This window comes from Parasteatoda tepidariorum, chromosome 9 (genome assembly GCF_982258835.1).
Source record: "Parasteatoda tepidariorum strain Cologne lab strain chromosome 9, Ptep-v5.0, whole genome shotgun sequence".
Lineage (NCBI taxonomy): Eukaryota > Metazoa > Arthropoda > Arachnida > Araneae > Theridiidae > Parasteatoda > Parasteatoda tepidariorum.
Genome location: NC_141763.1, coordinates 2,641,373 through 2,666,747, shown reverse-complemented (window position 1 = coordinate 2,666,747; position 25,375 = coordinate 2,641,373). Strand labels below are relative to the sequence as shown.

Below are 25,375 nucleotides of genomic sequence, written 5' to 3'. Positions count from 1 at the left end.
CTAAGACCGCGTGTTAGTAACTTACTCCTTAAGAGAAGGAGTGCGGGTTCGAACCCCGGCAGAGATTTATTTTCAAGAAAAAATTTTTTCTTTTTTTTATTTTACATTATATTATTTATTTACTGTGTTTTTCGATATATTTAAGGATCCTATAAATAAAAATAATTTTTTTTATTCGGGAAATATAAAAAAATGCTTAGAAACTCGAAAATTCCTGGAAAATTAGTTTATTTTTATTATATTTTTTTTAAAACTCCTTTTACAATATTTTCACGATAGTTTAGCATGTGAAATGTGTCCTGTGTTTGAAATCAATTGTCTTTCTTGGAGAAAGAACGCATAATAGAACAAAAAACAAGATAAAATTTCGGGAAAAAGGTTCAAATTTCAAGTCCATCTAACTGCCTTTAATATTAAGCTATAAATTTCAAACTTGGACGGAAATTTGGCCTTTAAGAGCTAAACCACCCTGTGAAGCAAAATTTTTATAGACCTATTAGGGGGGCTGCAAACTCCCCTTAAGTCTTTTGATTAGCTCACCGGGAGAGGGTACTTGAAGCTATGTAGTAGCCCGATCTCCGTCTAAACGTGGTTCAACGGCTAAGACCGCGTGTTAGTAACTTACTCCTTAAGAGAAGGAGTGCGGGTTCGAACCCCGGCAGAGATTTATTTTCAAGAAAAAATTTTTTCTTTTTTTTATTTTACATTATATTATTTATTTACTGTGTTTTTCGATATATTTAAGGATCCTATAAATAAAAATAATTTTTTTTATTCGGGAAATATAAAAAAATGCTTAGAAACTCGAAAATTCCTGGAAAATTAGTTTATTTTTATTATATTTTTTTTAAAACTCCTTTTACAATATTTTCACGATAGTTTAGCATGTGAAATGTGCCCTGTGTTTGAAATCAATTGTCTTTCTTGGTGAAAGAACGCATAATAGAACAAAAAACAAGATAAAATGGCGGGAAAAAGGTTCAAATTTCAAGTCCATCTAACTGCCTTTAATATTAAGCTATAAATTTCAAACTTGGACGGAAATTTGGCCTTTAAGAGCTAAACCACCCTGTGAAGCAAAATTTTTATAGACCTATTAGGGGGGCTGCAAACTCCCCTTAAGTCTTTTGATTAGCTCACCGGGAGAGGGTACTTGAAGCTATGTAGTAGCCCGATCTCCGTCTAAACGTGGTTCAACGGCTAAGACCGCGTGTTAGTAACTTACTCCTTAAGAGAAGGAGTGCGGGTTCGAACCCCGGCAGAGATTTATTTTCAAGAAAAAATTTTTTCTTTTTTTTATTTTACATTATATTATTTATTTACTGTGTTTTTCGATATATTTAAGGATCCTATAAATAAAAATAATTTTTTTTATTCGGGAAATATAAAAAAATGCTTAGAAACTCGAAAATTCCTGGAAAATTACTTTATTTTTATTATATTTTTTTTAAAACTCCTTTTACAATATTTTCACGATAGTTTAGCATGTGAAATGTGCCCTGTGTTTGAAATCAATTGTCTTTCTTGGTGAAAGAACGCATAATAGAACAAAAAACAAGATAAAATGGCGGGAAAAAGGTTCAAATTTCAAGTCCATCTAACTGCCTTTAATATTAAGCTATAAATTTCAAACTTGGACGGAAATTTGGCCTTTAAGAGCTAAACCACCCTGTGAAGCAAAATTTTTATAGACCTATTAGGGGGGCTGCAAACTCCCGTTAAGTCTTTTGATTAGCTCACCGGGAGAGGGTACTTGAAGCTATGTAGTAGCCCGATCTCCGTCTAAACGTGGTTCAACGGCTAAGACCGCGTGTTAGTAACTTACTCCTTAAGAGAAGGAGTGCGGGTTCGAACCCCGGCAGAGATTTATTTTCAAGAAAAAATTTTTTCTTTTTTTTATTTTACATTATATTATTTATTTACTGTGTTTTTCGATATATTTAAGGATCCTATAAATAAAAATAATTTTTTTTATTCGGGAAATATAAAAAAATGCTTAGAAACTCGAAAATTCCTGGAAAATTAGTTTATTTTTATTATATTTTTTTTAAAACTCCTTTTACAATATTTTCACGATAGTTTAGCATGTGAAATGTGTCCTGTGTTTGAAATCAATTGTCTTTCTTGGAGAAAGAACGCATAATAGAACAAAAAACAAGATAAAATTTCGGGAAAAAGGTTCAAATTTCAAGTCCATCTAACTGCCTTTAATATTAAGCTATAAATTTCAAACTTGGACGGAAATTTGGCCTTTAAGAGCTAAACCACCCTGTGAAGCAAAATTTTTATAGACCTATTAGGGGGGCTGCAAACTCCCCTTAAGTCTTTTGATTAGCTCACCGGGAGAGGGTACTTGAAGCTATGCAGTAGCCCGATCTCCGTCTAAACGTGGTTCAACGGCTAAGACCGCGTGTTAGTAACTTACTCCTTAAGAGAAGGAGTGCGGGTTCGAACCCCGGCAGAGATTTATTTTCAAGAAAAAATTTTTTCTTTTTTTTATTTTACATTATATTATTTATTTACTGTGTTTTTCGATATATTTAAGGATCCTATAAATAAAAATAATTTTTTTTATTCGGGAAATATAAAAAAATGCTTAGAAACTCGAAAATTCCTGGAAAATTAGTTTATTTTTATTATATTTTTTTTAAAACTCCTTTTACAATATTTTCACGATAGTTTAGCATGTGAAATGTGTCCTGTGTTTGAAATCAATTGTCTTTCTTGGAGAAAGAACGCATAATAGAACAAAAAACAAGATAAAATTTCGGGAAAAAGGTTCAAATTTCAAGTCCATCTAACTGCCTTTAATATTAAGCTATAAATTTCAAACTTGGACGGAAATTTGGCCTTTAAGAGCTAAACCACCCTGTGAAGCAAAATTTTTATAGACCTATTAGGGGGGCTGCAAACTCCCCTTAAGTCTTTTGATTAGCTCACCGGGAGAGGGTACTTGAAGCTATGTAGTAGCCCGATCTCCGTCTAAACGTGGTTCAACGGCTAAGACCGCGTGTTAGTAACTTACTCCTTAAGAGAAGGAGTGCGGGTTCGAACCCCGGCAGAGATTTATTTTCAAGAAAAAATTTTTTCTTTTTTTTATTTTACATTATATTATTTATTTACTGTGTTTTTCGATATATTTAAGGATCCTATAAATAAAAATAATTTTTTTTATTCGGGAAATATAAAAAAATGCTTAGAAACTCGAAAATTCCTGGAAAATTAGTTTATTTTTATTATATTTTTTTTAAAACTCCTTTTACAATATTTTCACGATAGTTTAGCATGTGAAATGTGCCCTGTGTTTGAAATCAATTGTCTTTCTTGGTGAAAGAACGCATAATAGAACAAAAAACAAGATAAAATGGCGGGAAAAAGGTTCAAATTTCAAGTCCATCTAACTGCCTTTAATATTAAGCTATAAATTTCAAACTTGGACGGAAATTTGGCCTTTAAGAGCTAAACCACCCTGTGAAGCAAAATTTTTATAGACCTATTAGGGGGGCTGCAAACTCCCCTTAAGTCTTTTGATTAGCTCACCGGGAGAGGGTACTTGAAGCTATGTAGTAGCCCGATCTCCGTCTAAACGTGGTTCAACGGCTAAGACCGCGTGTTAGTAACTTACTCCTTAAGAGAAGGAGTGCGGGTTCGAACCCCGGCAGAGATTTATTTTCAAGAAAAAATTTTTTCTTTTTTTTATTTTACATTATATTATTAATTTACTGTGTTTTTCGATATATTTAAGGATCCTATAAATAAAAATAAATTTTTTTATTCGGGAAATATGAAAAAATGCTTAGAAACTCGAAAATTCCTGGAAAATTAGTTTATTTTTATTATATTTTTTTTAAAACTCCTTTTACAATATTTTCACGATAGTTTAGCATGTGAAATGCGTCCTGTGTTTGAAATCAATTGTCTTTCTTGGAGAAAGAACGCATAATAGAACAAAAAACAAGATAAAATTTCGGGAAAAAGGTTCAAATTTCAAGTCCATCTAACTGCCTTTAATATTAAGCTATAAATTTCAAACTTGGACGGAAATTTGGCCTTTAAGAGCTAAACCACCCTGTGAAGCAAAATTTTTATAGACCTATTAGGGGGGCTGCAAACTCCCCTTAAGTCTTTTGATTAGCTCACCGGGAGAGGGTACTTGAAGCTATGTAGTAGCCCGATCTCCGTCTAAACGTGGTTCAACGGCTAAGACCGCGTGTTAGTAACTTACTCCTTAAGAGAAGGAGTGCGGGTTCGAACCCCGGCAGAGATTTATTTTCAAGAAAAATTTTTTTCTTTTTTTTATTTTACATTATATTATTTATTTACTGTGTTTTTCGATATATTTAAGGATCCTATAAATAAAAATAATTTTTTTTATTCGGGAAATATAAAAAAATGCTTAGAAACTCGAAAATTCCTGGAAAATTACTTTATTTTTATTATATTTTTTTTAAAACTCCTTTTACAATATTTTCACGATAGTTTAGCATGTGAAATGTGCCCTGTGTTTGAAATCAATTGTCTTTCTTGGTGAAAGAACGCATAATAGAACAAAAAACAAGATAAAATGGCGGGAAAAAGGTTCAAATTTCAAGTCCATCTAACTGCCTTTAATATTAAGCTATAAATTTCAAACTTGGACGGAAATTTGGCCTTTAAGAGCTAAACCACCCTGTGAAGCAAAATTTTTATAGACCTATTAGGGGGGCTGCAAACTCCCCTTAAGTCTTTTGATTAGCTCACCGGGAGAGGGTACTTGAAGCTATGTAGTAGCCCGATCTCCGTCTAAACGTGGTTCAACGGCTAAGACCGCGTGTTAGTAACTTACTCCTTAAGAGAAGGAGTGCGGGTTCGAACCCCGGCAGAGATTTATTTTCAAGAAAAAATTTTTTCTTTTTTTTATTTTACATTATATTATTTATTTACTGTGTTTTTCGATATATTTAAGGATCCTATAAATAAAAATAATTTTTTTTATTCGGGAAATATAAAAAAATGCTTAGAAACTCGAAAATTCCTGGAAAATTAGTTTATTTTTATTATATTTTTTTTAAAACTCCTTTTACAATATTTTCACGATAGTTTAGCATGTGAAATGTGCCCTGTGTTTGAAATCAATTGTCTTTCTTGGAGAAAGAACGCATAATAGAACAAAAAACAAGATAAAATGGCGGGAAAAAGGTTCAAATTTCAAGTCCATCTAACTGCCTTTAATATTAAGCTATAAATTTCAAACTTGGACGGAAATTTGGCCTTTAAGAGCTAAACCACCCTGTGAAGCAAAATTTTTATAGACCTATTAGGGGGGCTGCAAACTCCCCTTAAGTCTTTTGATTAGCTCACCGGGAGAGGGTACTTGAAGCTATGTAGTAGCCCGATCTCCGTCTAAACGTGGTTCAACGGCTAAGACCGCGTGTTAGTAACTTACTCCTTAAGAGAAGGAGTGCGGGTTCGAACCCCGGCAGAGATTTATTTTCAAAAAAAAATTTTTTCTTTTTTTTATTTTACATTATATTATTTATTTACTGTGTTTTTCGATATATTTAAGGATCCTATAAATAAAAATAATTTTTTTTATTCGGGAAATATAAAAAAATGCTTAGAAACTCGAAAATTCCTGGAAAATTAGTTTATTTTTATTATATTTTTTTTAAAACTCCTTTTACAATATTTTCACGATAGTTTAGCATGTGAAATGTGTCCTGTGTTTGAAATCAATTGTCTTTCTTGGAGAAAGAACGCATAATAGAAAAAAAAACAAGATAAAATGGCGGGAAAAAGGTTCAAATTTCAAGTCCATCTAACTGCCTTTAATATTAAGCTATAAATTTCAAACTTGGACGGAAATTTGGCCTTTAAAAGCTAAACCACCCTGTGAAGCAAAATTTTTATAGACCTATTAGGGGGGCTGCAAACTCCCCTTAAGTCTTTTGATTAGCTCACTGGGAGAGGGTACTTGAAGCTATGTAGTAGCCCGATCTCCGTCTAAACGTGGTTCAACGGCTAAGACCGCGTGTTAGTAACTTACTCCTTAAGAGAAGGAGTGCGGGTTCGAACCCCGGCAGAGATTTATTTTCAAGAAAAAATTTTTTCTTTTTTTTATTTTACATTATATTATTAATTTACTGTGTTTTTCGATATATTTAAGGATCCTATAAATAAAAATAATTTTTTTTATTCGGGAAATATGAAAAAATGCTTAGAAACTCGAAAATTCCTGGAAAATTAGTTTATTTTTATTATATTTTTTTTAAAACTCCTTTTACAATATTTTCACGATAGTTTAGCATGTGAAATGCGTCCTGTGTTTGAAATCAATTGTCTTTCTTGGAGAAAGAACGCATAATAGAACAAAAAACAAGATAAAATTTCGGGAAAAAGGTTCAAATTTCAAGTCCATCTAACTGCCTTTAATATTAAGCTATAAATTTCAAACTTGGACGGAAATTTGGCCTTTAAGAGCTAAACCACCCTGTGAAGCAAAATTTTTATAGACCTATTAGGGGGGCTGCAAACTCCCCTTAAGTCTTTTGATTAGCTCACCGGGAGAGGGTACTTGAAGCTATGTAGTAGCCCGATCTCCGTCTAAACGTGGTTCAACGGCTAAGACCGCGTGTTAGTAACTTACTCCTTAAGCGAAGGAGTGCGGGTTCGAACCCCGGCAGAGATTTATTTTCAAGAAAATTTTTTCTCTTTTTTTTATTTTACATTATATTATTTATTTACTGTGTTTTTCGATATATTTAAGGATCCTATAAATAAAAATAATTTTTTTTATTCGGGAAATATAAAAAAATGCTTAGAAACTCGAAAATTCCTGGAAAATTAGTTTATTTTTATTATATTTTTTTAAAAACTCCTTTTACAATATTTTCACGATAGTTTAGCATGTGAAATGTGTCCTGTGTTTGAAATCAATTGTCTTTCTTGGAGAAAGAACGCATAATAGAACAAAAAACAAGATAAAATGGCGGGAAAAAGGTTCAAATTTCAAGTCCATCTAACTGCCTTTAATATTAAGCTATAAATTTCAAACTTGGACGGAAATTTGGCCTTTAAGAGCTAAACCACCCTGTGAAGCAAAATTTTTATAGACCTATTAGGGGGGCTGCAAACTCCTCTTAAGTCTTTTGTTTAGCTCACCGGGAGAGGGTACTTGAAGCTATGTAATAGTCCTATCTTCGTCTAAACGTGGTTCAACGGCTAAGACCGCGTGCTAGTGATTTACACCTTAAGCGAAGGCGTGCGGGTTCGAACCACATCTGAGGGTAATTTTTAAAACTTTTTATATTTTTCTTTTGTTTTTTTTTTACATTATATTATTTATTTATTGTGTTTTCAGATATTAAAGAATCCTATACAAAAAAAATAATTTTTTTTATTCGGGAAATATAAAAAAATGCTTAGAAACTCGAAAATTCCTGGAAATTTAGTTTATTTTTATTATATTTTTTTAAAAACTCCTTTTACAATATTTTCACGATAGTTTAGCATGTGAAATGTGTCCTGTGTTTGAAATCAATTGTCTTTCTTGGAGAAAGAACGCATAATAGAACAAAAAACAAGATAAAATGGCGGGAAAAAGGTTCAAATTTCAAGTCCATCTAACTGCCTTTAATATTAAGCTATAAATTTCAAACTCGGACGGAAATTTGGCCTCTAGGAGCCGAACCACCCTACAAAGCAAAATTTTTATAGACCTATTAGGGGGGCAGCAAACTCCCCTTAAGTCTTTTGTTTAGCTCACCGGGAGAGGGTACTTGAAGCTATGTAGTAGCCCGATCTCCGTATAAACGTGGTTCAACGGCTAAGACCGCGTGCTAGTGACCTACGCCTTAGCGATGAGGTGTGGGTTCGAACCATGGCTGAGGTTAATTGTTAAAATTTTTTATATTCTTTTCTCTTGTTTTTTTTTTTACATTATATTATTTATTTATTGTGTTTTTCGATATATTAATGTATCCTATTTGTAATAAATAATTTTTTTTTATTCGGGAAATTTCAAATAATGCTTAAAAAATGGAAAAATTCAGAAAAATTAGTTTATTTATATTACATTATTTCCTAAAACTCCTTTTACAATATTTTCACGATAGTTTAGCATGCGAAATGTGTTCTGTGTTTAAAATCAAGTGTCATTCTTAGTGAAAAATCGCATAATGGAATAAAAAATAAAGTCCATGGAACAAACGCTTCACCGTTACAAATTTTGAACATTTTATGCCAGTGATATAAACGAAAAAGAGCTAGATCTATAATTAGAACATTTCAAGCATGATTTGGCCTAGAAGAATAAGTTAGATGAATTTGGAATCGATGCATAAAATAGTAAAAAACAACAATCTCGAAGACACTTTTCCATACATTGACGTTTGTCATATTTTTTTCAAGCGTGACATTGGACAATTGTCATTCATGATAGCTAGATGCAGTGGCGCACGTTTATTCTCCATACTAAACTTGATAAAAAATGAACTAAAAAATGACTTAAGAAAGAATTAATCAACATGAGCATTGAACATGATGTGCTGGAAATTGATTTCAGCAATGTGATAGAAGTCTTCACCTCTCAAAACGCGTGAAAGTATTGCTACCTTAAACTTTTGATGAAAATAATGTAATTAAAGCTTTTATAATAATGTATCAATGTTTTACTTTCTTAAAATAAAAATTATTCAAAAGTAAAATTTTTTCTTTGAAATTACTCATAAAGCGCCCCCTAATGAAGGCAGGCCGAGGGCCCCCAAAACGGCTCTGCTTTTTGTATTATTCATTTTCATTTAAAAAAGTTTAATATATTACCTTAACGCTAGTTTCGTGTACAAAATGAATAAATAATGAAAATGTGACCGCGCTTACACTTTATTGTTCTCATTTATCTGCTATATAACTAACGTTTTTCTGGAAAGTATGCATAGCGCTTTCGAAAGACGGAGCTCCAAAACTAGCACAGCAGTGCGTTGTAGTTCTGGGAGGTAATGTCCCAATAGTTTCGTCAAGAGAGCTGTCCAAAGTTTAGAACAATTAATGTTAATTTTACTTTTTGTGTATTTCACCATATCTCGAAAACTTACAAAAAGAATTTGAAACATTTTTGCTCTCAGTTATAAAATTCGTTTATCCAAAAGAAAATTCTATGCAAAATATAGCTTATAGTAAATGCTAATTATTTTATTTAATAATAGTCGAAAAATTGAACTGCAAGGTAGAAATTTCTTTCAAAATTTAACTTTTCACTAATTGACCGATTTCACTGAAATTTTGCTATTTAAAATTGCAGTCTTTAAAATGATGTAAAAAAATTATTTACTATACAATTCAAAAATTTTAAGACTTATATTAAATAAAAAACCAATGATCATTTACTAAAAGATATATTTTGAGTGGAATTAAATTTAAATAAACGAATTTTACAACTGTGAACAAAAATCTTTCAATCCGTTTAAAAAGTGCTCAAAAAAAAAATATTAACATGAAGGAATCCAAAGTTTGGAATTCTCTTCTGTCCAAACTATTGGAACCATACTTCCAGAGTTCCGGCTGCCCCCAATATCTTGGGGGTCAGACATCTACATCACTAAAAAAAAAAGTTGGTTTACTCTGAGAAAGTGCATTTTTGTGTCTGATTTCGTAAAATATTGTTACTGTAAGACTGTCTTTTTTGTGTTAAAGGGGCATTTATATTCTATTCCTTTACTATTTGATTGAAAGCGGCCAAATACTGTCTTTGAAGATTCTTGACCTCATTTCAAATCAACTGAAATAGAGTTAAACCGTTTAATGCTCATTACATGAATTATTTGCGCTTGCTTATCCATTACTGCTACCTTATAACCTGAATTAATAGTGCTTTGTTTCTTTAATAAAGTTGAAAACTGCATTTTTTTTCTTAGAATAAATCAATTATATTTTAAATGGGAATAAAAAGTACATTGAATGCTTAATTTCTGGATCATTTTTATCAGTATTAATGTACTTACGTGTGTACTCAATAAAAGTTAATTTAAAAAAAGGAGCTGTTTTTGTAAATTGTTTTCAAAAATGCTGCAAATCAAGTTTCTTTTCTTTTTTGCCTACTACGGAAGATAACACAACTTTTTTTTTATTATAATTAATTTAAAACAGAAAGTAAGATTTGTATACTATTGAATTTGTAATTTTTGTTGAGAAGAATGCATGTAGATAATTGGCATTTTATGTTTAAATTTCATATTGGGACACAATCAAAGTCACTAATCCTAACCACTTTCAAGAATTGATTTGAAATAAATACTGTACTAAAATTTGGATATATGTCATATTTTATTGTGTTAATAAATAAATACAATTAATTCAAATATGGTGTTTTATGTTTTTTAAAGTGTTGACTACGCTGTAATTGGTCTTGTACCTGGAAGGTTCTGGGTTCGAATCCCGCTTAGTGCATAGATGTAATCTATCTGTCCTTTTAAGGGTGACGTTGATCCACCTTAATGGGACCCACAAAACAGAAATAAACATTAGTGCCTGTCACGTGCCATATGTTGCCAAAAGTGGTGGGCATTGAAATAATATTTCTGAAAAATATTAATCTTTGGAATGTCTTGCACATCATACAAAGTCATCTTAAAGACTAACAGTTAAAATTGAGTCAGCAACTTTTAAAAAATAAATCTTTCTTGTGTTTCAAATTTTATAAATTAGAATGTCTTTAAAGATTAACAGAGTGTTGTATTTTAAGTTTATACGATTGTATAATATTTTTATGCTCAATTGACTGAATTAAATGGTAAATTTTATATTATGCCTTTTGAGCTAACAGTATGTCTTTGTAAATCTGCTCTGGCTCTTTCTTTTAGTATCTTGATTTTTTTTTATGTGTCACGTTGATGCATTCCTTTATATATATATATAACGTCGTTGCCGAGAGGAAGGATAAAAACAGGTCTTAGGCAGGGAAAGAGGGCACAATATTTAATTTTTAGAGAGAGAAAAATCATCAAAGTGACACAAAATCCTTGCGTTCTTCGATAAAAGTTAGTTTCCCAAAACTGCGGCTTTTCTTCAAGTCAAGTGCTAGCTTCTATTGTTCAATACTTATCAGTGTTTCAATCAAATGACTTCTACTAACGTACTATTGGACATATTTTCTAAATTTAAGAAGTTTTTAATTAAATACAGTAGCATTAAATTCTAAATTGAAATTTATTTAAACTGAAATAGTTGAAATAGTAGTAAGCTTGTATATAAAGTGAATTAAGTACCTTGGATAGATATTCCATAAAATAGCAGCTTTCCCTTAAATTATGTATCTTCATGTTATGTATCTTCCTAATTATGTATCTTCAAGAAATGATAAATAAATGAGATACATTTTCTTTCGATAATTTTTATTTTTGCCTTTTTATTTATTTTTTAGTGGTAAGTAAGAGTACAGCATATGTAAAAAGTATAAAATAGGTTTTATTGTTGTGTTATTCTAGGTCCTGTTCCTGTTTTATTCTAAGACGTACTTATAGAAACTAATGTTGGCTGGAAACTTGAAATAAATTGTCACAATTATTTTTACTGATAAATGAATTGTAGTGGTATCATCAATGAAGAATTTTCTACCCCAGATAAAAGTTGGATAAAAATAAAAATTATTATTATAATATCTGGTTATTGTAACTAAAATTGTCCGCAATATAAAGAAATGTCTACCTTTTTAAAATGTTTGACTTATGAGCAGGATTGTTGATTTTGCAAATTCTTATGAAAAAAAGTCAGCTTTTATATAATTTATTTTTGTTTTGTTAAGACATATCTCTTAAAAAATGCATAGAAGGAAAATAATTCAACAATCAAAGACTATTTTCTAATTAAGGATTAAGCTTTTACTTAAATATATCAGGATGCAATGAGAATTGTGTATTACAGTATACACTCAATATGTTGAAAACCTTGTTATGTCAAAAAAATATTTTTCTCCTTGACATTATACAACCACCAAATGCTAATTTGAATTCCTATGTTGCAGAGTTTCTTCTCAGAACATTACGTTGATTTTTTTTTACATAAAAAATCATTTCTAATTAATGCATAATTATTTTTGTCTCACTTTTAAAAATAAAATTATTGCTGTGTTTAAAATTATATGTGAATGTACATTTCTGAAGCATTGATGTTAATTCAATAGAAGGGAATATATACATTTTCTGTAATTTTTTAATCACTTTGTATTTTAGAGTAAATAAAAAAGCATTAAATACCTATCAAAATTGAAAATAATTTATGATTTTTTACTGTTTCTTAAATACTGTTGAGAAATACATAAAGCTAAAGGTTAAAGTAATTTGTTAAAAATGGTTTAGAATTACATACTCGCTCCTGTAAACATGAATAAATATTTCATAATAATTCATGTTTAAATAAACAATTTCCTTATTCAAAACCATTTTCAACAAGTGTGTGATTTAAGTTCTCCAGCAAAGTCCGTCTTCTAAAGATAGGAAAGCAATCGCTATATTTTTTAAAAATAAGTTGTTGTAGTTAACTATATTTATAATAAAGTAGTTGTAATTAAGTACAAAAATGTAGTTTTTTGCACACCTGTATATGCATATATACTATACGTATATGCATACATATTACTTGCTACGAATTTATAATTAGACTAATGTAATCTGCTTCTGTTTTGTGATTTCAATTGAAAATACAGTTTTCTAAATTTAAACCTGTTATTCTTAAAATCTGTTTTGATAAAACAAAGATTATTTTTTACATAAGTATTTAAATATTTGATGAAAAACGCTTGAAATATAAATGGAACAAAATCTATATTTTTGCATCGCTGTTTTTTTTTTTTTGCCAAGATATAACTTTTGAAGTGACAATTAATATACATAAAAAATTGGGGAGTGTGGTAATGAATTGGCCACTAATAATGTATGAAAAAGTATTTTTATTTATATGAAATAAATTTAAATGCTACCGATAAGTGGAGTTACTTGCTCTGTCGAACACATCAAATGTGAAAAATTTGCAACTTCTTTTTTTTTTCTGCAAACAAAATACTACCTAAAAAATATCTGTTATTTAATGACAACTAGAAAACCTTTTGTAGACTAACTTTAAATGTGTCAATGCTTGAATTTAAATGATCTTCAGAATTCTGATTACATGTACAAAAAGTAATATGTTCGACTGAATGGACCTCATTTGCCCTGATTATGAAGATTATTTTGCTTTTGCTTGCTTTTTTTTTCTATTTAGAATTCTTTTTTCTTGATGTATGAAACTATTAAAATGGCTGTTAAAGATTTTAGATTAAATGGCAGTTCAAAAGGCATAATTTATATTCATTTCTAAAGAAAAATGTTGCCTGATGTTAAATTCTTCAGAATATTAGTTTATTAGAAATTGATTACTTGAAATTTAATTAAAATAAGTTTTTGTTTCAGATGGACAGTGTTTTCAAGTCAAAGACAGACCAAGGATATACATTTTAACAGATGTAAAATTAATTTTGATAAATCATTATCTGTTATATTTAGTCAAAAAAAGAAGTTGATACTTACTTTTTAATAGAATTTCATGTGGCCCATTCATATTTATCAATGGCACATTCAACCTCACGTGTTGGAATTGAATGGGCTAAATTTCTATTTTTTTGTTTATCTATTATTTACAGTAAGCATTTTCTAATCCAATTTTTATAAATTTTTCAGATAACCAAATATATAAAATAGACATACAATTTTGAGCTAAAGAAATAAAATCGAAAATATTACAAAACTAACTGAAATTTGACTCATTTATGAGCACTCTTTCCTATGAGGGATTTCCTGGTTTACGAAAAACAAAAACGACCTTGCTTTGTTAAAAGTAAATTATTTCATTTGTTACATGCTTCCATCGTGAAAACCAGTACAAATATATACTAATTAGTCCTCACACTACAGGCTCCAGAAAAAGGTGTAATGCAAATGTTTTAAGATTTATAAATTCATTTTTTCAGAAATTTGGAAATTCTCTCTACATCATTTTTCTTAAAATATATAAATAAATATTTCACATAAACTAATTTATGTGAACACTCATTAGACTTAATATGCATTGAACAAAATTAAAGACACAGTTTAAAAAAGCCCAAATAGTGTTTTGCTATTTATAGGTATTTATTTCATGAAAGATAAGAGATACATTAGGTAACATACTAAGTAAGCTGAACAAAATAAACGAATCACAAATTTTCAGCTCATTTTAAAATGAGAAAATAAATTGTGCAGCACGGAGCACAGCTCAATTCCAGAAATTATTTAAATACTTCTTTTATATGTGTACTACAGGTCAATACTCTCAATTAGACTTCGTGTTATGTCAATCATTGTCCTTGAATATTTCTGATGGTGCAAAAAAATTTATTACATGTCAAGTTTTGTTTTAGTTTTTCTCATTTTAACATGATTTTTAACATTATATATTTACAATAAATTTTAAAGCATAAAATGAAAGTAAATTAATTTTTATATCTTTAATTGAGCTATCAATGCTTTCAAGAATTAATTTTCTGGTGAAAAGCCAATCCCAACATAAATTATGATACAGTTGAATAATGGTTGAAATTTAATGATACGTCATGTCATGGCACGATATTGCAGAGTTACACATTTTGAAAGTTGGTTCTTGTGAAAGTTTTGAGTAATTTATATTCGTCAATAAACATATAATACAGGGTTAAAGAATACATAGAATCACTCAAATAAAATAGGGCAAAGTATGCAAAATTCCTTATTAATTAATTTCATTTATGTAAAAGTATGGTGACTGAAGGTAAGAAATGCTAAAATAAAAAAAGAGGAATCAGGAATTATAAATAGGTTACAAAGAAAACAAATTTAAAATACATGAAACTTAAAATATGATCTCAGAAAATAAATATTTTATTGCTAGTTAAGTAGGTTTGTAAAATAAAAGTAATATTTACAAAAAATAAATAATTCACATTCTCTGACATAAAATTGAATTAATTTTCTTATGGAAAATCAAACTAGAATAAACTTGATTGTGAAAGATTAGCCAAGGGTCCCAATCCTTGCTTCCGAAACACGCGTGGCAGTGCCTTTCCATGGGGAAATGTATGGAATTAGGTTGCCGGACGCTCTTTCACTGTGTTCCATATAACTTTTGCTAAAAATAAATAAAGTCTTGTTATATAAAAAACATACTCTCTTTAAAAAAAAGGAACGAAACCACTCAATTTAAGGAAAAATTTAGAATTAAAACCTTTCACTCCATTAAAAGAAGGTGTAAAATCAAACAAATATCAAAATATTCGAGAACTTGTTTACTTGAAGAATTAAAGTTTACTAATAAAATCTTCTTAAAAAAAACAACTAAGCCACACAAAAAATTATTAAAAATGTCTGAAATAAATAAATAAAAAGCTAAATTATTAAAATTTCTCAATATCACTCATGATAACAAATTCTCTCACTATAGAATATTTTACAAAAAATTTTTAAGAAAAAAAGGATTCAAGCATCTTACATAAAAAAAAATATGCTTTTTTAAAATATAAATAAATAAAAACAATATTCTCTTGGGAGAAAATTTTTCTTTAAAAAATTAAAATCAAGAGCCTTAAACGTAGGACAGGATATACTTTAATTGCTTAAACCTTACTTGCTTATTAGTAAATGGTAAACTTTAGTTACTGATATGCATGCCATGAAAAAATACATTATTGAAGAAAAATAAAAGTTTATATCTGTAAAATAATAATAACCTAGTTCCCGAACTAAGATTTATTTAAAATCAATTTAACAGAATGCGCGGATAAAAAACAGAGATTGAAGTTTGAAGAAAATATTTAATAATTAATTGAGATATATAAAAAATTAAATATATTGTGTGACAAGAAAAAGATGCTTTTGAAATAAAATAATGAAAAAATAGTTAAATAAAACCAATAAGCTAAATATAAATTTTATCGTTTGTTCTAATACTTTTATTCAATTTCAAAATTTAAATGAGTATAAATACAGAATGATAAAGCATTACTTAATATGGTAAGACAATTTATACTACTAATTGGCAATTGAAAATGAAATGTATTTGATTGAATTATAAATGACTAAGTAAATTATCACCTTACATGGAAAAAAAGACATTTTGTTGTTAATATTTTCACAATTCATAAGCTTGTTATGGTCAATAATGAAGTAATTGAAGTGATGAATAATAAAATAAATACAGATATAGTAAACGTGACTTTACGCCTAATTTTTCCAAGTCAATAAATAAAATAAAACCAGCATATAAACAGATGTAGAAAAATGATTAGTTTAAAATTAATGATAATTCACAGCATAAATTAGTCAACACCTTTTTCTCCTCATGGCAGCGAAGGAATTTTGTAAGAGTCTCCCACAAATTTAATGGATGAGTAATTTCTATCGCTGCTAAGTTCTTAATGTTTTTCTTAAAAATCAGAAGAGGGTTTTACTCTAGCACGCTAGTCATTGAAAATTCTAAAGCAGTTCTTTTCCAGCAATCTTCTCACTCTTTTCTCTAAGTTTTATTTAATACTCCAATTTTTATGCCTATATATATATATTTTTCTTAGTTTATTTTAACTACATTAAAGGCTATGCCCCCTTCTATTCATTGCTAACCAATCCTTAGAGTTTCACAATTTAATTTCTACAAAAAAATTAGAAATTTAAACAAAGACACGTTTAAATAAAACATGAGAAAATAAATTTTCATAAATATGACGAATGGCCAAGAGTGAAACTGTATGAAAGGTCACAGCAACCTCCCATCCTGCAGTAGCAAAACATGAGAATTTTTATTTAGCATTTTCAAATTTTCTTTGACAATAGTCGAACCAAAAATGGGATAATACACCTTCCAATTACACATATCATTTTCTTCCAGGATCTCGTTTTGCAGTCATATCTTGGAGAATGTGACATTACAGTTTAAAAGAAATCAACAACAGCTGAAATTAAAATATATTTAAGAATTAGCAATAGAATTCACCAAACATTTAAAATAATTTATTAAAAATATTATTATCAAAGCTACATTGTTTTTAATATTACAAGTAGCTACACATGCTTTAGTAAATAATAAAAATAATTGATAGCAAATAATAGTTATGAATAACACAAAAGAACTTCATAAAGCATATAAAAGCAAATGCGTTTTGTCTGTAAAAGGGATTGTTTTAAATAATAATCACACAAGTAAAATTCATTTCAACACGATTTAAGCAATATTTTAAATAAGCAGTCTAGGATAACAAACTTGATCTTCCATCCCTGAGTGCAGGATGAGGGTAAACTTTGAAATCATAATTATGAACTCCCATTTTTCTTTATTTCATGATTTTCCAAAAAAATTTACTCTTATGTTTTTGTTTTAACCTTATCTATAGGTTTATTTATTTTGCATTATAGATGACGTTGTAGAGGAGAAATTTATATACATTATAGGTACCAACTGCTTAAAATGAATTGTTGAGTTAATTGAACAAGAAGGATATCCATATTTAAAATTTGCTATGTTGTGCTCAATTTGATAGTAAGTTGGAAATATTAGACACCGAACTTTTTCAACAATTAAGTTTTATCAATACATAAAAATCAAACGACTTTTTCAACTATTCAAAATCGAAATCGGTTTAAAATTTTTAGTGAATATAGTTGACTCTCATTTTTTTAAAGCACCCAAATTTTTTTTGATTCTTAAACAACTGAACTTTTTTGTGACATAAAGAACATTATTTTAAATGAAAATTACATGCAGTTACATAAACACAACACAAAAAGGAATAACAGGAAAAATGTAAATTTAAAGCTCAATTAGCAAACTCTAAAGTTTCTTGTTCTTCAGGAGGTGCCGCTGCTGTTGTTTTGCAGCTTCAATTTCTACAAAAAGTCAAATATAGCACAAAGAGTAAAGGAACAAAAGAAAAGAAGAAAGAAAGAGTTGCGCCAACACAAATTATAAAGAAAATATACATGTAGACCAGAATTGACTGAAGGTTGAAAATTTATATTTAGGACATAGTTTAAAAATTAGCAAGTTGTTTAAAGTAAAAATTATCCCTTAAAAGAAAGATAAAAAGCACTATAAGATTATATTAAGTGATGAACTTAAATTTTTTGGATGAATCCTATACTTTTCAAAACATTTTATATTATACTTATTTTATAGTTTTTTCAGCAAATTAGCAATCTTCAAATCCCCATAGTGTAGGACATGACATAAACTGCTTGGTTTCAAATGCAAAAACCATCAAGCAATGACAATTCTATTTTGAGAAAGAGAGATAGGCCGAAAGGAATACTTTCTCAAGTTTTAAAGCATGTTGTCACACTTCTTTATTCTTTCCTTTCATTTTGGTTTAAATAAATTTCTGAATTCTGCAAATTTAATTTTATTCCAACTAGAATAGAAACATCTGTATTCTTCACAATTATATCCTAATTTTGCTATAACAAGAAAAAAGAACATTTTTGAAAAAAGCAAACAAAATGAATAAAGCATAGATGAATTAGATTGACAAACTTTTTATGTATTATTCCTTTATTTTTAAATGTGAAAAGTTATTAATTTCAAGGGAAAGTTTTTTTTTTATATATATAATTTATAAAAAAATACATTTAAAGTAAGAAAGGTTTATTTAATTTTAAAAAAGTTTTCTTTGAAAATTATCACAGGCTTAATTAGCTTCAAAAATTAGAATGATTGTTAAATATATAAGTCAGCAATATTTTTTTAAAAAAAAAATTGCATATTTTTGCTTTAAGAAAAATACTTGTGAAGCATTTTACCAAATCTCAGTATTTTTCACCAAAAACACATTAAATAAAATAAAGAAATTTCAGCAACAGCACTGAAAAAAAAAATCCTATCTTTATGAAATCAAAGTAGACCTGATACATGCATAAACACATTTTTGGCTTTTTGATAAGAAAATATACAGTAAACACACTAATATTTCTAAATTTAAACTGTCAAAACTCACTTTTTAAAAATAAAATATTTCAATGGAAAGAACTATTCATTACTATTGCATGTCCTGGTGCATAAGTAAACTTTTCAAATTCCAAAAATTTTACAAAAATCAGGGGGGTTCGACTTATACATTGGTATAGTTCATTCAACAGGAGTTGACACTTGGCTCCGCCTCCATCATGTGGTTTTCCAACGATACTATTTTGCTATTTTTTGGGAAAAGGATGTTAACAAACCTGAAGAAGGTTGCTATTTGGTAATCGTATGAGAAAAATATTTATTTCGCAATCTTTATGTGTATTTTTTTTAACATTAAATATTTCATAAATTTGACAGGGTGGCCACTCAAAACAGAGTTCAAATTTCCCTGACTTTTCCAGGTTTTCCAGGTAAAAATCTTAAAATTTCCAGGTTTGTGTTTTTTTCCTTTTTTCTTATAAAGTGTAGGCTGTATACAAGAAGAGTGTCTGCATTAAAAAATATCTTATTCAAAATGTCATTTTTAAAACATATCTTGAAAAAAAAAATATTTTTTACAAGATATTTTTTTATTATCTTTTAATGTTCTGGTACAACATTAATTTCTAAAAAATTAAGACGTGGAGAAAATAATATGTTTAGCTTGCAGAATATATTGTTTTTATTGAATAATTTTAATTGTTTTTATTGAATTTAATGTGTTACTTTAAGTAGTATTTGCTCAAAGTGTACCTACAAAATCACAAAATCAGAATAACCAATAAAACCTTGTATAAGTATTGTTTAATATATTTTCATTAAGGAAAAGAAAACCGTTTCAGGTGATTATATATTAATAATTTTTAATAATTACAGTGGCTCCCAAAAGTGCACACTCACTTATAACTTATATTGAAATAGGAAATAAAAATTCAATAATTAAAATGAATATTTCACAATGGGTATTTGATAATAAGATGTATAATCTATTCTTAGCAAAACTGCACGGAATATTTTAAAAACAAAGCAAACGTTAATTTTTTTTATCAAATAGTAACAAAAATGTTACCCCACGAAAGTCATCGTACATTTAAATGTTTTGGATCTCAGAATTAAAATTATCGTCAATTGCTTTTTTTATTTAATTATTTTTCATTTCTTTATTAGCAATTTAGTATCAAACCTATAATAGCAAAATTATATTTTAATTTTTGCTTGCTAACTCCGTAATATTTTATTTTATCATTTAAAAATGACTTGTGGTCGTAATAGAATAGACCAAATTTGATTATTTGTCTTCATAAGAGGTAAATCAGTAATGAATATGTTAAATTAGTTTACTGTATTCAATTGAACTGCGCAATATGTGATAAAATGCTTAAAAGAAGGACTTCATATCAGAGATTAAAATCATAAATTTTGTGGAAAAAATTCATAAATTTGCAATTGAGTGTTGTAAAAGTTTCTGTAAAAATTTTTAAAAAATATTCTGCACGAATTTCACCAGACAAAAAAAAAAAACTAGTTACACGTATTTTCAACCTTTAAAAGCTATTGTAGATGTTAAAAGAAACTCCACTAAATGTTAATTTAACGAAAAATTAGATTTACTAATAGACTGAGTTTTTACTTTAAAAGTGTATGATGACTTTTGTGGGATAAAGTTTTTGTCACTTTTTGATGATTGATTCCTTAAAAATAAACTTTTCCTTTGTTTTCAAAATATTTCATATTGTCATTTAAAATATTTCAGTTTTGTTAAGATTAGAACACATTTTTTATCATTAAATATATATTCTGAAACATTATTATGGATTATTATGGATTATTTAATTAATGGATAGTCTTATTTCATTGAAAGTCATAACAGGGTTGCCACTCAAATCTGGAGAAAAAAAATTCCCTGTGTTTTCCCTGTACTATTATACACAATATATTAAAAGGAAACAACAATTACTGTGCTCTTTTGTGAGCTATATAGGGCTAACTATATTTATTAGTTTTAATTGGTGGGAAAACAGCTGAACATATTTAAATAATGTTATAGTAAGTGAAATAGTTTAGTATAGCTGAAATATCATGGCTAAATATCCCATAGATTACGCTTTGAGTGTGTACCATTTTTTAAAAGACAAAAATAAGAAACAAAATTCCCTGTATTTTCCCAGTTTGCAAGGAAAAAATCAAAATTCCCTGCATTTTCCCTGTTATTTTAGGTGATTTTTAAATTCCCTGTATTTTCCAGGTTTTCCCTGTTCTCCATGTAGAGTGGCAACCCTGCATAAGTGTATCAACACTTTTGTGAATCACTGTAATTACATTTCAATATAAAGCTTTAATGTATACTGTATTTCATCTTACCAGTGCTTTTTATAAAATTCACTGATCATATTTTCCTTAAACCAATATCTCAAGTCAAATTTTTAAATAATGGCATTTTAAAATAACATTTTTATTTTAAGGGATTCAGTATAAAAAAATAAATGTCAGAATTGTAAAATTGTCTAATTTTCAGTTCTATACTCTATAGAAGAAAAAAAATAGAAAAAATTCCTTTAAATTTATACTTTTTTGATTTTATTTTCTTATTTGAAATTAAAACATTTAAAGAATTCCAATCTAAACACACAGTTTTTTAGTTTAGCATAGTTAATTGTTTTTTGTTCCGTCTAAAAAATGTGGGTATAATGGATGAAACAATTTAAATTAAGAAAATTAGCAAATAACTTAAATTAGTGAAATTAAAAAAAATATATAAGAAAAAATTTCCAGCTTTTCTTTAAAATTTCCAGGTTTTCCAGGTTTTTATCCATATTTCCCTGATTTTTCCAGGTTTTTTCCAGTATAAAAAAAATTCCCTGATAATTCCAGGTTTTTCAAGGTTTTCCAGGTGGGTGGCCACCCTGATTTGATATTTCTCTCTTTTGAGTGAAAAGATAGTCCCTTTTGAGACATTTTGCTGGGAAAGCAGCAGTTTTTAAATTTAAAATATATATTCAATTAGCCAGAGTAATGAAAGGTATAATGGCGGATGATAAAGAGAAGTAAGTAAGTGAAAAAGAATTTACTGTTTGCGTTTGGCGCGCATTAAGGGTTGTCTCCTTTTTAACAACAAAAATGTTTCTCCTATCCAGCGCTAAAATTAACTCTGCGCCCGAGTAGGTGGAGCCAAGTGCCAACTCTTGGTGAACCAATTATAGTAAAGTTGGGCATTCGTTGAATGTGAAATATTCATGCATTATAAACTATAAGATATGTATGAATAACTCAGTATCAATTTACTCCTTTCAAAAACTATTTTTACTATGTTATGTATAATTAATTCTGAATTATCTCTCATATTTTCTTTACATATATTGGTTTTTTTAAAAACAATTCCTTAAAATACGTTCTGAAAAATTAAGATTAAGAAAAGTTATATATTTCAAAAAATATAACACAATGGAAACTTTTAAGACAGACCATAGAGCTACAAATTTAAAGATTTCAGATCACCTGTCAGATTCAGTACAATTAACAGTGTCTTTATTCGGATCTCACATTTAAAACTTCATCTGCTGAGTCTTACAGAAAATAATTTTAATCCTCATTCAAAAAATTTGTATTTCCACACTTTTAAAAAGACTTCACAATAACAATTGAATTTATATTTTGGAGATGGTCTCAAACATCATCTTTACTTAAGGGTAAACGTATCATATTCAGAGAGATTTAACAATTTTATTTATTTATATTCTAATTTTAGAAATTTTCTTATTTGGTTTACATAGTGGTTGACTTATACACCTGACCATACCAGAAACTTGATATGTTGTAATCAAAATTGGGTTGACTTTAATCACAGGATATACAATAATTCATCTATTTAAGATTATTCATAATAAACAGTAGAGTAAACTGAATTTAAAAAAAAAAAAAAAAACAATAGAAGTCATAATATTTATATCCAGTAAACCTGTTTTAAAAGAAGGAATAGAAAACAGACAATATAATTTTAATTTAAAACACTTACAAAAATTTTTTGTTTACACAGGGTATTTGCGACATTTTAGATTTTCAATTCATGGCTTTCCATGACAAATTCCAAGAATTTTTCATGACTTAAGAAAATTACTATTTTCTCCGGAAAAAAAAATCAATAAATTAAAAAAAGCATTATAATAACATTAATTGAAATGATAGATAAAACCCAAACTGTTATACTTTGCATCTTCATAATTATAGATTTTAAATTTAAAAAAACAGTAATGAAAGAGTTAAAGCAATAAAATAGCTGAAAAATACAGAAATGCAAATAATTTTTTTCTTTTTTTCTGCAGAATTATATTCTATAGATACCTTTATTGTTTAGTCGAAATGAAATAAATACTTCTGATTTTTCTGTTCTCATTTCAGAATAAAAACAATTTGCCAATGACTGGCTTGCTTCAACTGGAATTTTAAATTGATAAAATAAAAAATTCTGAAATCACAGAAGTTTAAAAGATAATTCGCTCTATAAATGATGTTTTTTCTTTCATTTTTTGAAAGATTATTTAAGATTAATTTTTTAATTAACTTTAAGTAAGCAAAATAATATTAAAAAACTCTTAAAAATTAAATAGTAATATCCTGAAATGATGAATATTTATCAACTAAAATTAAAAAATGAAAAAGAAAAAAGGCAGTTTATTTCAAATCGCATTGAAAGAAAAATTAAAGGAACATTAAAATGAATATTAGAGGCATGAATTAAAGCCTTAGCATTTAATTACACACACTAAACTACAAAATAAATAGATTTAAACAACATTTTAAAATTTTTTAAAAAAAAAGTTGAGTTAAGAGTAGAGCTTCAAAAATTGGCCATACTGCATCAAATGTAAACAATATGATCTGCTTCAGATAAACTTATAAAAGTTTGCTATTAACTAAGTCCAGGGCGAAGAAAAAAAAGGGAACTCGGGTACATTAGAGACAACCTCTAAGAGGATAACCAAAACTTATGAGAACAAATTTGCGAGTGGATTTTAAATAATAAGCTAATTTAGGGTTAATTATAAAGAAAAGAGTAATATATTTACCTAAAATGAGTAATTCGGTTTTCAAGAAGTATTCGTAATTGTACCTCAATATTGGCAAAAATATCACTTTACAACAGTCACAGTTCCAATACCATCTGGCCTTAGGTAGAAAATAATTTTTACTTTTTTAGTATATTATTTTCATAAAACACATATAATATTACAATAAAATTAGTATACTAAATTATTTATAATATACATAAACTTGTTCTTAGCATTGATGCAATCTTTATAATAAGCTATGAAGTTTATTTAAAAATGTTTTTAACTTCCACTTTACATATTAACTTTACATTTCAATCAAAAAAGAAAGAAAAGAGGAAAAGAGAAAAAAAAAAGAAAGGTAAGTAAGAAAATAAAAAATTAAGCGAAGAATAAAATATTAAGCATATTTTATCGATTTTCTTTTTCTCCTATCTTTTAGCATAAAGAGGCGGCGATATAATTCGTCACTTATACAGGCCCGAAAACTAAAAGTGTCATTTGGCCTTCTACTATTAATTGGTTACAAGACCTTCATTGCATGCCATTATTAATTTTAAGTAACAATGAATAGATTTATTAATAATGAGAAAGTGTAGAGTTGGTATAAAATTTTTTTTATTAACTCGAAAATTTGAAAAAAGATAGAAGAATAAAATCCATAAAATATTTAGCATATTACGATTTAAAAAATGCACTTTCATTGTTCTTTAAAATTTGCAGAACTTTTACATAAAACATTAAAAAGTTAGCATTTTATTAATTTACTATAACCTAAATATGAAGTCTGGAATTGCTTATTAAATAGTTTTAAAAAGTAATTCGATTTGAAATAAATATTTTAAAATTTTTAAATAAATATTTATAAGAATTTTTTATTCTAAAAAGCATTTCTCGAAGTATAATATTTAAATCCGTTTATATTCTTTGTTTTGAAGTAAATATTTTTGATGAAATTTAATACTATTTCCCTTAAAAATAAAATTATTACAACTTATAACTAGAACAATTCTTAAATTTATTGAAAAATGTTTTTATTTTAATTGCTTATTATAAAATGTTTAATATGTTGTATTAAGCATGTATTTTAAAATAAAGACTTTTCTTTTATTAGATAAAAGATATATTTATTTTTAATGTTACATGATTCCTAAAAATTTATTATTTTAATAATAGATGGTAAAAACAAGTAGTTAAAAAAATTTCATATAATAGCAGGAAAAAGATAAAGGTACGTTCTTGTTTGTATTACGGCATTTTAGGAAGAAGCCTGAAATGAGCTACTATAACTACTTATAACTATATACATATATATATAATTACCTTTCTTTAAGCCTTCTTTAAAAGTAAAATTAATACGCAATTCAGAAATGATGAAGACATTC

The 25,375-nt window shown here is 27.9% G+C and overlaps 1 protein-coding gene across 21 annotated transcripts in view; it reads right to left on the bottom strand.

The window, feature by feature from the left end:
* Window positions 1–14,116: 14,116 nt before the first annotated feature.
* LOC147803249 (disheveled-associated activator of morphogenesis 2-like) overlaps window positions 14,117–25,375 on the bottom strand; it is a 76,860-nt gene continuing 65,601 nt past the window's right edge. For all 21 annotated transcript variants that reach the window (XR_015428945.1, XM_087150672.1, XM_087150671.1 and 18 more), the window contains 2 exons: window positions 24,009–24,108; window positions 14,117–16,963 (listed from right to left, as the gene is read on the bottom strand). The gene's annotated coding sequence lies outside the window, so the exon portion shown is untranslated. The remainder of the gene's footprint in view (window positions 16,964–24,008; window positions 24,109–25,375) is intronic.